We start from the raw sequence: 17,445 nt of genomic DNA on the forward strand, positions 1-17,445 counted from the left end.
TATTACTGACCTTCTGAAGCCTACTTCTGTCAACTCATCAAAGTCATTCTCTGTCCAGCTTTGTTCCATTGCTGGCAAGGAGCTGCAATCCTTTGGAGGAGAAGAGGCACTCTGGTTTTTAGAATTATCAGCTTTTCTGTTCTGGTTTGTCCCCATCTATGTGGTTTTATCTACCTTTGGTCTTTGATGTTGGTGACCTACAGATGGGGTTTTGGAGTGGATGTCCTTTTTGTTGATGTTGATGCTATTCCTTCCTGTTTGTTAGATTCCTTCTAACAGTCAGGTCCCTCAGCTGCAGGGCTGCTGGAGTTTGCTGGAGGTCCACTCCAGACCCCGTTTGCCTGAGTATCACCAGTTGAGGTTGTAGAACAGCAAATATTGCAGAACAGCAAATATTGCTGCCTGATCCTTCCTCTGGAAGCTTCAGTCCCAGAGGGGCTCCTGCCTATATAAGGTGTCAGTTGGCCCCCACTGGGAGGCATCTCCAAGTTAGGCATTAGGCTACCAGGGGTCAGGGACCCACTTGAGGAGGCAGCCTGTCCACTCTCAGAGTTCAAACACCATGCTGGGAGAACCATTGCTGTCTTCAGAGCTGTCAGACAGGAATGTTTAAGTCTGCAGAAGTTTCTGCTGCCTTTTGTTCAGCTATGCCCTGCCCCCAGAGGTGGAATCTACAGAGGCAGTAGGCCTTGCTGAGCTGTGGTGGGCTCTGCTCAGTTCAAGATTCCCAGGCTGCTTTATTTACCTACTCAAGCCTCAGCAATGGCGGATGCACTTCCCCCTGCCTGCTGCCTCGCAGGTGGATCTCAGACTGCCGCACTAGCAGTGAGCAAGGCTCTGTGGGTGTGGGACCCACCAAGCCAGGCACAAGATATAATCTCCTAGTGTGCCATTTGCTAAGACCATTGGAAAAGCACAGTATTTTTGTAAGAATGTCCCGCTTTTCCAGGTACAGTCTGTCACGGCTTCCCTTGGCTAGGAAAGGGAAATCCCTTGACTCCTTGTGCTTCCTGGGTTAGGCAATGCCCCACCTTACTTCAGCTCACCCTCTGTGGGCTGCACCCACTGTCCAGCTACTCCCAGTGAGATGAAACAGGTACCTCAGTTGGAAATGCAGAAATCACCTGTCTTCTGCCTCAATCATACTGGGAGCTGCAGACTGGAGCTGTTCCTATTTGGCCATCTTGGAAGGGAATCTACAGCTCAGCTTCTTAAGTGACTGGTAAGCAGAAACCACGTATGTAAAAATAAATTGAAATGTGAATGATAACAAAAGGAGTGGAGATAGAGATAAAGACAAGTGGGGGTGAGGGGAGAAAGAAACTCAAGTAAAAGCATTCCATCTATCACTACTATTATTGACTATTTGATCATAATAATGCTCTTGAAATCATAGTCTACTAAAAACCCTGCTGTTTATCAAACTTCCACTAATTTAACTCATTTATTTATGATATTGCCTACGATTAACATATATTTTCTGTTTCCCCATTTTGGACAATGATCTTTTTCTACTGATTTTTTTTCAAATATATCAAACATATAAGTAATATAAAATTAATATCAGCAAATGATTAAATACTGTCTAATCTTTAATAAATGTTTCAGTGCACAGATTTCCCTGAAATAGCTACAACCCTTTGGTGTAGGTCGTGGAATATGTATAATGAATTATCAGCCTTTTCTCTTCTCATCTACTATACGTGCTTGAGAAGAAATAATACAATAATAACATTTTTAGAATAAAGAAATAATAACATTTCTCTACAGCCTCCCAAGTTTCAGAAGACCTTTTATACATGTTCTTATTTGATAGAATTGTCTATTTTTAGGGGAGTAAAAGGGACTTTTCTGTTGTCTCATAGCTTAGAAAGTTTAGATTAGGAAGGAAAAAGCATAAAAAGTATAAAAGTGTACGTGGGCTGAGGAGTAGAAGGGTAGATTTGGGGAGAATAGTTTGTATACTGTAGAGATAAGAAATAGTTTAGGCTGGGTGTGGTGACCCACGCCTGTAATCCCAGCACTTTGGGAGGCTGAGGCAGGCAGATCATGAGATCAGGAGTTCAAGACAAGCCTGACCAACATGGCGAAACCCCATATCTAGTAAAAATGCAAAAATTAGCTGGGTGTGGTGGCATGTGCTTGCAATCCCCGCTACTCAGGAGGCTGAAGCAGGAGAATCACTTGCACCTGGGAGGCAGAGGTCACAGTGAGCTGAGATGGTGCCACTGTACTCAGCCTGAGTGACAGAGCAAGACTCTGTCTCAAAAAAAAAAAAAAAAAAAAAAAAAGGAAGTTGTTGTTAGTTGCTTTGTTATTGAGTATTCATTTTGGCTTTCTGTAGATAAATGTTTACTGTAATTCTCGGATTCAAACGTCAATTGAAAAGGAATTGATGGCGGCCAGGGCAGTGCGGCTGCGGAGCCTAGGCCAGGGACCCGGCGCGCAGGGCATGGGGCGCACGAAGAGGGAGAGGGGTCGGCCCAACACAGGGTCCGTGAGCGCTAGGGCCATAGCAGCGCTGCCCGCCCGCAGCCGTGCGTCCTCAGGAAGGACCTCGCGGCCCCTCAGCCCCGCGCTCCGGCACCTTGGCCTGGGCAGTCTCTGAGCTGCGCGTGGGCTGGCAGGGCGGGCCAGGGGCGGGGACTGACGGGCATTTTTTACCATCTAGAGAAACTTATTGTAATTCATTTTTCCTCACTCCAGTAGTAAGAATTACACCAAATTGAAAAGATATGAGTGAGTATCCTAAAAAAAGGAAAAGGAAGACTCAACACCCTTCTCGTTATTCAGATTCCTCTGGAATAAGCAGAATTGCAGATGGATTCAATGGAATTTTCTCTGATCATTGTTACAGTGTCTGTTCTATGAGACAGCCAGATTTAAAATATTTTGACAACAAAGATGATGATTCTGATACCGAGACATCAAATGACTTGCCCAAATTTGCAAATGGAATCAAGGCCAGAAACAGAAATCAGAACTACCTGGTTCCCAGTCCTGTACTTAGAGTTCTAGACCACACTGCCTTTTCTACAGAAAAATCTGCTGATACTGAAATTTGTGATGAAGAGTGTGACTCACCTGAATCAGTCAACCAGCAGATCCAAGAGGGGAGTCCTATAGAAGTTCACACTGCTGAAGATGTTTCAATTGCTGTAGAAGTGCATGCGATTTCTGAGGATTATGATATAGAGACAGAAAACAATTCCTCTGAGAGTCTCCAAGACCAAACTGATGAAGAACCACCAGCTAAACTTTGTAAAATTCTTGACAAGAGCCAAGTTTGAATGTGACTGCCCAGCAGAAATGGCCTTTACTGAGAGCTAATAGCAGTGGCCTCTATAAATGTGAACTTTGTGAGTTTAACAGCAAATATTTTTCTGACTTAAAGCAGCATATGATCCTGAAGCATAAATGTACTGATTCAAATGTGTGTCTAGTATGCAAGGAAAGTTTCTCTACCAATATGCTTCTGATAGAACATGCCAAACTACATAAAGAGGATCCCTACTTTTGTAAATACTGTGATTTTAAGACAGTAATTTTTGAGAACCTCAGTCAGCACATTGCAGACACCCATTTTAGTGATCACCTCTATTGGTGTGAACAGTGTGATGTACAGTTCTCTTCAAGCAGTGAACTCTACCTACATTTCCAGGAGCACAGCTGTGATGAACAGTACTTGTGTCAGTTCTGTGAACATGAAACTAATGATCCAGAAGACTTGCACAGCCATGTGGTAAATGAGCATGCATGTAAATTAATAAAGTGATAACAATGGAGAACATGGACAGTATAGCCTCTTAAGCAAAATTACCTTTGACAAATGTAAAAACTTCTTTGTATGGCAAGTATGTGGTTTTCGGAGTAGATGTCATACAAATGTTAACAGGCATGTTGCTATTGAACATACTAAAATTTTTCCTCATGTTTGTGATGACTGCGGGAAAGGCTTTTCAAGTACGCTAGAATATTGCAAGCATTTAAATTCACATTTATCTGAAGGGATTTATTTATGTCAATATTGTGAATATTCAACAGGACAAATTGAAGATCTTAAAATTCATCTAGATTTCAAGCATTCAGCTGACTTACCTCATAAATGTAGCGACTGCTTGATGAGGTTTGGAAATGAAAGGGAATTAATAAGTCACCTTCCAGTCCATGAGACAACTTGATTATTCTCTTTAACTTACAGAATGTTAGTTTAAAATAATAAATTCAGCCTTTTTTTGGAGATGATTAAATGGATGATTGTAAACACAATTATGAAATTTGCCTTTAACAAGTAACTTTTGTAAATTATAAAATCTTTTTGGCATTGCTCCATTTTCAGTATATAAATATATCTTTAATGTGGTATTTTCAATTGCATGATAGTTTGCAGTTTTAACCACTCTTGGTGACTGTCATCCTGTTTCTTGCATGTGCTCGATTTCATGAATTGAAAAGAAACAAATGTATTGAAATGAGCTGCAGTTTTCCTTCCTTAACCATGAGTGCTAGTAACTTTTTCTTTTTAAAACTCAAGACAAGATTAGTTTTTTTGGTGTATGAAGTCATGAAATTATTACATGACCAGAACTAAAATGCAATATACAATTAAGTCCATGGATACTCCTATTAATAAGAAATAACACTAGGAAGCCACTATTATCACAAGAAGAAAAGATTTGGTTTTCATGGCAGTCTGTTTTTTAAAAAAAAAATTTTTGAGCCCCTATCTATTGTTGAATATTTTAAGATGGGATGAGGGAGGAACTAATTAATAAGGGCTTACACAATAATAAATAACTATCATAACTCAAAAAAAAGAAAAGGAATTGATATGAAATAATAACTTGATGTCCAACAGTTTCTGCTAATTACAAAGAAGACACTAATGAGGAAGTAACAGGGAAAGATATAAATATATAGTTTATACCTTCATGACCAGTTTGCTTTTCTGCTAACTTAGGAAGATCAGATATGAAACATGACCTTTGTTTAGAGAAACCTCTCACTCTACCACCTCCATGCTAATCAGTTTGACTTAAAAGACTGGGTTAAAAGCTTACCTGAGATACCTTCTCTTCAATAACTTATGAACTCTCTCTAATAACTGATGGTCAAGAGCTTTTTTCCAATTCTTTTCTGAAATGTCTGAGGGACTGGAGCAGTTTGGAAAATTTTCAAGTTGCAAAAAGTGTGGTAGCTATTTATCGAATGGCTCTAAAATTCATTGTCCAAGCCAGAACACTCTTGATAGTGAAGGGGGCTGCTGAGTGATAGAACACCATGAGGAGATGACCTTCCCAAGAGGCAAATGGTTGGAAACGTCCAAAAACATAAAGAATATTTCTATCAAATAACAACAACAATACACATAAAATCTATGTAGAATGAATAACAAGTAATAGCTGTTGACTCTGTTGGGAGAAGATATGTAATTTAGATTTTTTAAAAATTGTAATGTGTTTTCATTTATTGAAGAGACTGCCCTTTTCTCAATGTTCTTGGCACACTTGTTGAAAATAAGTTGTCTGTAAATGCATGGATTTATTTCTGAGTTCTCTATTCTGTATCTCTTCAATAAATAGTGCTGGGAAAACTGGATATCCATATGCAGAAAAAGAAAACTAGACCCCACTCTCTCACTTATAAAAAAATCAAATGTATTAAAGACTTAAATGTAAGACTTGAAACTATAAAACTACTAGAAGAAAACATTGGATAAATACTTCAGGTCACTGTCCTGGGCAAAGATTTCTTGAGTAAGAACTCAAAAGTACAAGCAACCAAAGCAGAAATTTAAAAAGCTTCTGCACAGTAAAAGGAAAAAATAAAGTGAAGAGACAAGCTACAGAATGGGAGAAAATATTTGCAAACTATTCATCTGACAAGAGAATAATAACCAGAATATTTGAGGAACTCAAACAACTCAACAGCAGAAAACGATCTGATTTTAAAAATAGGCAAAAGATCTGAATGGACATTTCTCAAAAGAAGACATGCAAATGACCAACAGGTATAAGAAAAAATGCTCAACATCACTAATCATTAGTAATATGCAAATAAAAATTACAACAAGATATCTCCTCACCACAATTAAAATAGCTACTATCAAGTAAACAAACGAACAACAACAACAAAAAACACCAAAATTTGGCAAAAATATATAGAAAGGGGAATGTTCATCAATGTTGATGAAAATGTAAATTAGTACAGCCACTTTGGAAAACAGTATGGAGGTTCCTCAAAAAACTAAAAATCGGACTACTATATGATCCAGAAATTCTCCTGCTGGGACTTATTCCAAAGAAAGAAAAGCAGTATATTGAAGAGATTTCTGCACTCCCATGTTTATTGCAGCACTATTTATGAGAGCCAAGACATGCAATTAACCTAAGTGTTCATCAGTGGATATACGAATAAAGAAAATAAATATGGCATATGTACACAATAAAATATTATTCAGCCATAAAAATGAATTAAGTCCTGATACTTAGAACAACATGAATGGAAGTGGAAGACATTTCATTGAGTAAAATAAGCCAGTCACAGACAATGATTATGTTTGCACTCATATGTTGGAGCTACAAACAAGATCTCATAGAGGTAGTGAGTAGAATGGTCATTACCAGAGGCTGGGAAAGGTAGTGGAGAGAAAGAGATGAAGAGAGTTGGTTAATGGGTACAAAACTACAATTAGGTAGAAGAAATAAATCCAGTGTTCAATAGCACAACTATAGTAAACAATTATTTATTGTATATTTCAAAATAGCTAAAAGAAGATTTGGAATGTTTCCAACACAAAGTAATGATAAATGTGTGAGGTGATGGATATCCCAATTACCCAGATTTGGTAATTACACATTGTATGCTTGTTTCAAAATATCACATGTACCCCATGGTATGTACAACTATTATGTACCCATAAAATCAAAAATAAAAAAGTAAATTAAAAATATTTTTCAAGTAATATATGGTCCAAAAAAAAACCAAAAACAAATAAAAACTCCACAATACTCTTAGCTCTTCATGCTTTGCCTCGTCACACGGGCAAGCTCTTTAAACACATTTAGTGGATAATGTTTCTCTCAATGCTTCTAACTGATAAATGCATCATGGTTTGTATAGTTTCATGTTATCTATGGCCTTTAATCAGAGAAGTTGAGGACTTTTCATTCTTTCATATGCTTTCTCTATTCTCCATACATGATTTTCATCATATTTTGCTAATTAAAATTTGTCTCCTTTATGTACTTTGTATATTACCATATGTATTTATAAGTTCATTTTAAAGTCTCAATCAGATTCAAGTTTGACTTTTTTAAAATAGAAAGATTACTTTGTAAGTACTTCCACCAGGAAGTACATAATTCTGGTTGGCTCTCTTTTTGGTATGTTAGAAACCATTGATTCATAAAAGATTTCAAAATGGTAATATTCTAATTCTCTCATTTCTTCATTTATTAGCTCAAACACATTTATAAAGATAAACTTACCCTCGTAACTTGTTTTATTTTTCTAAGGTATAGTTTGAATAGAAAATTCAAGATAAATGCTAATTATTTCCCTGCATTTACCAACCGTCAGTTTAGTGAGTTGATTTCCTTTTTTCCTCCAAAGGTAATCAATAAAGTATCTCGTGGTATCATCACAAATGCATAGACTTAATTGTCTTTGATGTATTTCAATTATGTTCAATAATGCCATGGGATGCAATCAGCAAATTCAAACTCTGAGAAACTTTTTTTTAGAGTTTCACAAAATAGCTTTTATTTTTAACTTCTATTTTAGGTTCAGCAGTACATGTGCAATTTTGTTCTATAGGTAAACTGCATGTCATAGGGGTTTTGTGTGCAAATCATTTCATCACCCAGGTAATAAGCATAGTACCCAACAAGTATTTTTTCTGAACTTTTTCCTCCTCTCACACTCCATCCTCAAATAGGTGCCAGCGTCTGTTATTCCCCTCTTTGTGTTCATATGTTCTCATTGTTTAGCTCCACCTATAAGTGAGAATCTGAAGTACTTGGTTTTCTGTTCCTGCGTTAGTTTGCTAAGGTTAATGGCCCCCAGCTCCATCCATGTTCCTGCAAAGGGCATAATCTCATTCTTTTTTAAGGCTGCATAGTATTCCTTGGTATATATGTACCACATTTTCTTTATCCAGTCTACTGTTGATGGGCATTTAGGATGATTTCATGTCTTTGCTATTGTGAATAGTACTGTGATGAACATATATGTTCATGTGTCTTTATAATAGAATGATTTATATTCCTTTGGGTATTGTATTAGTCTGTTTTCACATTGCTATAAAGAAATACAAGCGACTGGATAATTTATCAAGGAGAGAGTTTTAATTGACTCAAAGTTCCATATAGCTGGGGAGGCCTCAGGAAACTTACAATTATGGTGGAAGGTGACATGGAAGCAAGCACCTTCCTCACATGATGGCAGTAGAGAGAAGTACAAGCAGGGGAAATGTCAGATGCTTACAAAACCATCAGATCTCATGAGAATTCACTCACTCACTATCATGAGAACAGCATGGGGTAAACCACCCCCCCATGATCCATTCGCCTTTCTCCCTCAACACTTGGGGATTACAATTCAAAATGAGATTTGGGTTGGGATGCAGAGCTAAACCGTATCAGGCATGTATCCAGTAATAAGATTTCAGGGTTGGATGGTAATTCTGTTTTAAGTTCTTTGAGGAATTGCTACGCTGCTTTCCACAAGGGTGGAACTAATTTACACTCCCACCAGCAGTGTATAAGTGTTTCTCTACAACCTCACCACCATCAGTTACTTTTTGACCTTTTAGTAATAGCCACTCTGACTGGTGTGCAATGGTTTCTCTTTGTGGTTTTGAGTTGCATTTCTCTAATGATGAGTAATGTTGAGAATTTTTTCATGTGCTTGTTTGCTATTTTACATCTTTTTTTTGAAAAGTGTCCGCTTATGTCCCTTGCCTACTTTTTAATAGGGCTGATTGATATTTGCTTGTACATTTGTTTAAGTTCCTTAAACATTCTGGGTATTAGACCTTTGTCAGCTGCATGTTTACAAATATTTTCTCCCATTCTGTAGGATGTCTTTTTACCATGTTGAAGTTTCTTTTGCTGTACAGAAGCTCTTCAGTTTAATTAGATCCCATTTGTCAATTTTTGGTTTTGTTGCAATCCCTTTTGGTGTCTTCATCATGAAATCTTTGCCAAGTCCTATGTCCAGAATAGTACTTCCTAGGTTATTTGCCAGGGTTCTTTTTTAATGGTTTTAGGTTTCATATTTAAGCCTTTAATCCATCTTGAGCTGATTTTTGTTTGTGGTTTAAGGTAGAGGTCCAGTTTCAATCTTCTGCATATGGTTAGCCAGTTATCCCAGTACCATTCATTAAATAGGGAGTCCTTTCCTCATTGTTTGTTTTTGTCAGCTTTCTTGAAGATTAGATAGTAGTCATATTTGTACAGCATTATTTCTGGGCTCTATATTCTATTCCGTCAGTCTACGTGTCTGTTTTTGTACCAGTACCATGCTGTTTGGTTCCTGCAGCCCTGCAGTATTACTTGAAGTTAGGTAACGTGATGCCTCCAGCTTTGTTCTTTTTGTTTAAAATTGCCTTGGCTACTGGGGCTCTTTTTTGGTTCCATGTAAATTTTAAAATAGTTGTTCCTAATTCTGTGAAGAACGTGAGTGGTAGTCTGACAGAAATAATACTATGTTAACTGCTTTGGGTAATATGGCCATTTTGATGATACTGATTCTTCCTATCCATGAGCATGGAATGTTTTTCCATTTGTTTGTGTCATCTCTGATTTATTTGAGCAGTAAAACTCTGAGAACCTACAGGAGAAATAATCTATTTACTATTTTTTTTAAAAAAAGTGTTTTTAAAAACAAAAAATGGAAGAGAAACCTGTGGAGTTAAGAGAATATTAAAAGACATATTAATGCATTGCAATGAATCACTTTTTAAATCTTGATTCAACATTCACAGGAATATTGAAGAAATGTAAACATTAAATGATAGCTAATGATATTGTTGCTTTGGAGACTAGAATGATGGGAATGTGGTCATTTTTAAAGGAGTGATCACTTTAAAGGGGTTTAGAATTGTTGAAGTTGAGTGTAAGGTAATTATACACGATGCTTTCTAACTTCATGTGTTTGACATTTTCCTTAATAATAAACCCTTAAAATTATCTTCTGAACTTTAATACTATGCCTATACGAATATTGTTCAATGTTGTGCCAGAGTATTTTGTTCTTTTTTTTTTTTTTTTTTTGAGACAGAGCCTTGGTCTGTCCCCAAGGCTGGAGTACAATGGCACAATCTCGGCTCACTGCAACCCCCACCTCCCAGGTTCAAGGGATTCTGCCTCAGCCTCCTGAGTAGCTGGGATTACAGGTGCATGCCACCAAGTCTAGCTAATTTTTGCATTTTTAGTAGAGATAGGGTTTCACCATGTTGGTCAAGCTGGTCTCGAACACCTGACCTCAGGTGATCCACCCACCTCAGCCTCCCAAAGTGTGGGATTATAGGCGTGAACCACCACGCCTGGCCAAGTATTTCATTTTCTTACTTGAACAATGTTTTGTTTTTGCTGGAGTTAAAATTACCTAATTTTTAAAATGTGCTTGGTTTTCTTTGAACTTACAGCTGTGTTTTTTCACACTATATAATAATTGGGTAAATGTCTCTTGTTAAATTAAGTTTATCCTAAAGCTGCCTCCTTACATATTTTAAGTTCAGCCTAAAGGTTTCTCCGTACACAATGAACTGTAACCCAACTGGATGTCTAAACAGGCTATACCCTACTCTTGTACCAATCACTGAGTTTCAGCCAATTCAAGGCAGCTAACTGTTCAAATCATTTTTTAAAAAGGTAAACTCCAAGCTCTAACCCAACCCAGCTGTTTCTGTACCTCACTTTTTCTGTATACCACTTTCCTTTTTCTGTCCATAGTCTCTTTTGCCCATGCAGTGGCAATGAGCCTCTCTGAACCTATTCCAGTTTGTGAAGCTGCCCCATTTGCAAATCATTCTTCGCTCAAACTCTGTTATATTTAATTGGTCTACAGTTTTTATTTTAACACTCGCAACACAATATCTCTACATAATCAAACCTATCAGATGATCTGTCATTTTTCCTTCCTTTTTCTGGAAGAACTCATACTGGAATGCTCCATCCTTGTGCTCTATTTTTCACTCTACTTGCCCTTTGGCATAATTAACAGTTGTCATCCTAAGAATTCCCCTTGCCTCTCTCCTCTCCTGTGGCCTGTAGAGTATCTTTTTTTTTTCTCCTTGCTTCCTTATTTTGATGGAACACATCATTCAGAAGTTTTCTGAGAAAAAGTACATGAATTTTTTTTTTTTTTTTTTTTTGAGACGGAGTCTCGCTCTGTCGCCCAGGCTGGAGTGCAGTGGCCTGATCTCAGCTCACTGCAAGCTCCGCCTCCGCCTCTAATGGTTTAGCCATTCTCCTGCCTCAGCCTCCCGAGTAGCTGGGATTACAGGCGCCCGCCCCCTCGCCCGGCTAGTTTTTTGTGTTTTTTTTTTAGTAGAGACGGGGTTTCACTGTGTTAGCTAGTATGGTCTCGATCTCCTGACCTCGTGATCCGCCCCTCTCGGCCTCCCAAAGTGCTGGGATTACAGGCTTGAGCCACCGCGCCCGGCCATGAATTTTTTTGAGACATTGCCTGAAAATATCTTTATTCTATCCTCACAGAAGATTGATAGTTTGGCTGCATACAGAATTCTAGATCGGCAAAATTTTACTTATAATTAAAACCACTGTTCCATTGTTTTGTAGCTTCCAACGTGGGAAAAACGTGATGTCAGGCTTATTTTTAATCCTTTGTGGGGCAGCTGTATATTTTTTTGGCGGGGGGTAGGGGGGAAAGGCTTAGTATCTTTATGGCTAGTGGTCTGAAATTTTACAATTTAGGTACTTTGGTGTATAATTATTATGTGTTATACTATCTGAATGTAATGATTATAGTTTTTCAGATATTTGCTTAAGTTTCATGCATTTTAAGTGCTTTTTCTGAGTTCACTTTTACTGTGTTGATGTCTCCTTTTATAATATCAGAGTTTTTCCTCAAATATTAGGTGATCTTTGGCTGTCCATTTATTTATTTATTTATTTATTTATTTATTTATTTATTTTTGAGACAGAGTTTCACTCCGTTACCCAGGCTGTAGTGCAGTGGTGTGATCTCAGCTGACTGCAACCTCAGCCTCCCAGGTTCAAGCGATTCTCATGCCCAGCCTCCTAAGTAGTTGAGATTACAGGTGCCCACCACCATGCCTGGCTCATTTTTGTATTTTTAGTAGAGATGGGGTTTCGTCATGTTCGCCAGGCTGATTTTGAATTCCTGACCTCAAGTGATCTGCCTGCCTCAGCCTCCCAAAGTGCTGGAATTACAGGCATGAGCCACCGCCACCGGCCTGCCCATTTATCCTTAATGATACCATACTGAAAAGCTAATTAGAAAATATGTCTGCATGAATATAGCCTATTAACCAGTAGGTCTCACTCTAGACTGATCAGGTGATTGACTGAATTTGGGTTGGCAAACCCCAAATGTCAGTATCTGTAGTACTTTTCTTTGAGAAAGATAAATTTATCAGAGAAGGATACACATGTCTCTTGCTAAGGCACAAATGTGGAGGCAGGAACATTCAGCTGGTTGCCATGATTCTAGTGAGGAACATGGCTGGGGTGATCCCACTGCTCAATATGCTAACTTTCATCTTATCCCAATTGTCCATCAACCGTCTCACACATTCATACACTTAGCTATATATTCTTGATTTCCTTTTTTTTTTTTTTTTTTTGAGACGGAGCCTCACTCTGTTGCCCCAGGCTGGAGTGCAGTGGCGCGATCTCGGCTCACTGCAACCTCCACCTCCCAGGTTCAAGCGATTCTCCTGCCTCAGCCTCCCGAGTAGTGGGGACTACAGGTTCACACCACCACACACCCAACTAATTTTTGTATTTTTAGTAAAGACGGGGTTTCGCCATATTGGCCAGGCTGCTCTCGAACTTCTGACCTCATGATCCATCTGCCTCAGTCTCCCAAAGTGCTGAGATTACAGGCATGAGCTACCGCTCCTAGTCCTTGATTTCTTTTGATAATATTTAGCTAGATAACCATCCATTCAGTGCAATCAAAGGCAGACCTAACATCCACTCCCTAGTAAAAACTTATCTGGGTATTAAAATTGCAGTTACAATATACCTAGGACATAATAGGTGTGTTTTTCCCCAGCTAAATTTGCAAACACAAATCCATTAAGTGACAGGAAACATTGCAAAGTTTTACAGTTTAAAGGATTTTTGTGGCATATGCTTTCTTATAAAACTCTGACTAAACAATAAATTCAAATAATATTCACCTCTGTAATGAGTGAACAATATTTGATGGGTTTCAATATTCTAAGGTGTATTTTCAGATTGATATTGATGATATAAAAATCCATATAATAGCACTATAGTAGTGAATGCTCCCCACATCTAATTATTTACGAAATTTGGTCAATTCTATTTCAAAATTTCTCTCAGATTTTAGTCCCTTCTTTCAGATCCACTGTTTTCATTGACATTAATAAGACACTTTGCACAAACCACCTTTTTAAACTTTCTGCCTATGTTTAATTATGCCACAAGATCTGCTTCTGGCTATAAGTCTGAATATGGCGCTCCACTCATTAATGTTTTTGTGGCAATTTATTACCTATACCATAAAAGTATAGCCTCTATACACCCACAACACTGCTTCACTCTGTTCTATACCTTGTACCTTACAGTACAGCAACACAAGCATGATCTCCTTATGTGTCACACTTGCTAGCACACAGCTACTGTTATCAGTGCTGTCCCGTTATTTCTAACTAGCATCCTGTTTCCTCCCGCCCTCCAGGCCTAGCATACCACTACTTATTTTTGGAACTTGGAACAGATGACTTCTTTGTCTCCTATGGGTAAAATCAGTCATTTCTTCATTGAGTTACTTATACATATCCATGTCATCTCACTTTGAATAGACTTAATTAAATTATTCGTAATACACAGTACAGAGGTGTTATATAAAATTTATCATAGATCTTATATTTAGGGCTCAAAGTTTACCTAAAAATATCAACAAAATACAGTTGGAATTGTGTAAGTTAAATGGGTAAATGAAGCAACCCTAAATAATTCTAGCAGGTCAGCGGTTATTGCAGTGACCTCAGGCAACACTCACTAGGCCTATCTTAACTAGTAAGCCATATTGGTCTAAATTAATGGAAATTTTGTTCAACAATTGAACAATTTGAATTTGAATTCAACAATTCATCAATTTGACTCTAGTACAAGAAGGAAACTAAATAAAAACTAAGAGTCTTCTCTTAGTAAATTTCATCAATGACATGTCCATGAATTTTAAATCTTTGAAAATTAGATTATTTCACAATCAAAACACATTTTTCACTGTAATAAAAATTACTATTACTCTTCAATATTTAAATTTTTATTCCTCTACTCTCTTCTCACTTCTACTCTGCTTTCCAAAATAGAATGGATTTTCTTCATTTGTTTCCAAAAGGAATACAATTATTTTTATATAGTGATCCCTGTGTTGATATTTAAAATATATCCTGCGAAATGCTGAAAATTCAACTAAATTTGAAAAACGTAAACTGATTTTATGTTTTTTGCCAAGTACTAAAGTAATATTCTTACTGTGTTGGAAAACCGAGAGTGTGATATAAGCAAAAGACTTTGGAATCCCAAGTCAGAAAACCCAGGTTTCAATATTATAAGCTTCATGAGCCCAGACTAGCCACTAGAATATAGTTCGAGAAAATTCTGTGTTCATATAGAATATTCTTGGTAACTTCTCCATCTCAGGGAAAATTTGGTTGGAAACACAAAAATTCTTCACATTAATTTAAGTAAAAGAGTGTGTATGATTCATAGTTCTGTAGAGGAAACAGAAACCTCTATAGATATTTTAAACAGAAAGGGACTTCATACAGGAATTAAACACCTCTACAGTCATTAAAAGGACTAGAGGAGCTGTAATGAGGAGATTGCTACTGGCAAAACTACGTGCATGAATATGAAGCTAAAGCTTTGATCCAGGGATCAGAAATATTTCACTAATACTTCACCTGCTTCTCAACACCTATGAAGGCAGAGGCTAGACAGGGACTCAGAGTTTGACCTCCATCCCAGCACCACACTCTTTCTCAATACTTATGCCTCTAGGAGATGTTGACCATCAGAAACATCAGAAGGATTATAGCATCCGCCTCACTACCAACAACCAAATCTTGCATGAGTGTGTCTAGCTGGTATCCATAGCTAACTGCGAGAGAGTCAGAGAAATGGTACAATTTGGCTTTCCAACTTCTGAAATTCAACAAGACATATATGGCAGGAGATAAATATAGAAGCTGAATGCCTATTAACCATATCTAACCTGGAGAGTATGGAGGCAGTGAGGGAGTATATAAAGATGTACAGAGCCTTGTGGCATGAAAATGTAGCTGGACATATTCAGATAAAAACTGGAAACAGGGAGTCAGTGAGTAACCTTAGGATGCTCTGTTTCCCAAGAGCTCTGTATACTTATATTTTCTCTCTCTCTCTCTGCCCCCCTCGCCCCTCCGCCCCCAAGAGCTCTATAATATAAACAATCAAGGAAGGGTCTCACATGTCTCAGGTGTATTAAGCTCTGTAGTACATAGGACATGTTCAATAGAAAGAAAAACATAAAGAAGTGAATACTTTCTCTCAGTTTCTTCATAAAGTGAAATATCTGCTCAATCCTTTCTGGAAAGGAAAGGATTCTGGGTTATAAGGATCAAATAAAATAATTAAAAAGGGCTTATTTAAATGTTAATCTTTTGTGTTAGATATGCATCATTTTACCATCAATTTAAAAATGTTAAAGCAGGAAAAAAGAAGAGAAGTATTATTTACAACAGCCTTTTTCTATACCCTTTGCTATGGTTTGTATAGATGCATTATCTGACACTGGGTCTCTGGTTCTCAGTAAACACTAATTAAATTGAATCTACATGTGTACTCATGTGTTTAGCAAATAGCATAAATGCATCCACCCATGAGATATTTTTATCATTGCTAACAATCATTATTATTTTCTTTTGTGAAGTCATCTGATAATTGAATTTCTAACTGTGTCACTCTATGGAACGGTTACCTATGACTAATATATTCTGTTCATTCTCAATAAACTTCACTTTAATTCATTCTAGAAATATGATTCCAATAGTTTTATGGGACATTACACTATATATAAGATTATTGTCACCACAAAGTTATATACTTCTAACAGCACTAAATAGCAATAGGTTTTTGTATAAAAATTGAAATCACTGTAAGACCATGTTCACTCATTCCATAGCCTAAGTAAAATTTTCCTAGGAAACAAATGAGAAAGGGAAAATAAATAATATTTATTGGAGGACTACCTTGAACATTTTATATAATCACTGAATTCTGACATTTTATTTAATAGTAGGGCCCATGACAAATCTAGGTAGTCTTATCTTTTTGTATTATAAATATTAAGTCAGTATCTAGTATATGCCAGAAAATAACCTTGGAATATAATGATGAGCGAGGTAAATGTGCCCCATGCACTCAAGGAACTTCAGGTAATTTATGAATAAAAATCCAGTTACAATGCACTAAAGAATGTGTTGATGGTATGCTATAGAAAAACACAGTAAGAACTCTGAATTCAGCCTCTGGCCGACAAGACATTCTGCACGAAGTGGCAGCAGAGCCAGGCACTGAGGATGAGCATGTCTGAAGCACAGAGAATGAGAGGCATGGTAGAAATGTATGAGACTTTTGTAAAACTTCATGAGATGCTACAGCATTCTGGTTTAATGAAAAGAGAAATGGAGGACTTTAAGTCAAAAGGGATGTAATCATATTTGCATTATGGAAAGATCAAACTGGCTGTTTATGGAAATCAGCTGAAAACCTGCAAGCATGAAGGTGGACAGGGCACTTGGGAGAAAGTCTCAGGAATAAAGGTGAAAGGTGATATGGGCCTGTGCTAGGGCAGCACCAGTGGGGACTGAAAGAAGAAATATTTTAAATGTTTAAATGAAAGAATCTTGTGATTTGATAGCCCGGTAAGAATGAGGGAGAAGTTATAAATGACATTCGTGTTTCTAGTGGGCCTGGACAAGTGGAAGGATGAGACAACCATTCACTGAAATTGGGAAAAAAGAAAAAAAAATGGAATTTTGGAAGAGATGATATGAGTTTGGACCATTTTGAAGGCGAGGTGTTAAAAGGTATCTGGGTGCAGATTTCAATAGTATTTCTATTCCATGCTTTAAGTAGGTCTGGAAGGGAGATGATAGAAGCCAGGAGTGAAAAATACCTGCGGAGAGTAGGTAGGGTGTCCCTGAGTGACACC

General features: G+C 37.5%; 1 pseudogene across 1 annotated transcript; it reads left to right on the forward strand.

The window, feature by feature from the left end:
* Positions 1-2,402: 2,402 nt before the first annotated feature.
* Positions 2,403-4,801, forward strand: LOC105500475 (annotated as a pseudogene). The gene has a single exon (XR_001000035.1). The product of XR_001000035.1 is annotated as a zinc finger protein 639 pseudogene (transcript).
* The last annotated feature ends 12,644 nt before the right edge of the window (positions 4,802-17,445 follow it).

The sequence above is a fragment of the Colobus angolensis genome, unplaced genomic scaffold, assembly GCF_000951035.1.
Source record: "Colobus angolensis palliatus isolate OR3802 unplaced genomic scaffold, Cang.pa_1.0 Scaffold67, whole genome shotgun sequence".
NCBI classification, from domain to species: domain Eukaryota; kingdom Metazoa; phylum Chordata; class Mammalia; order Primates; family Cercopithecidae; genus Colobus; species Colobus angolensis.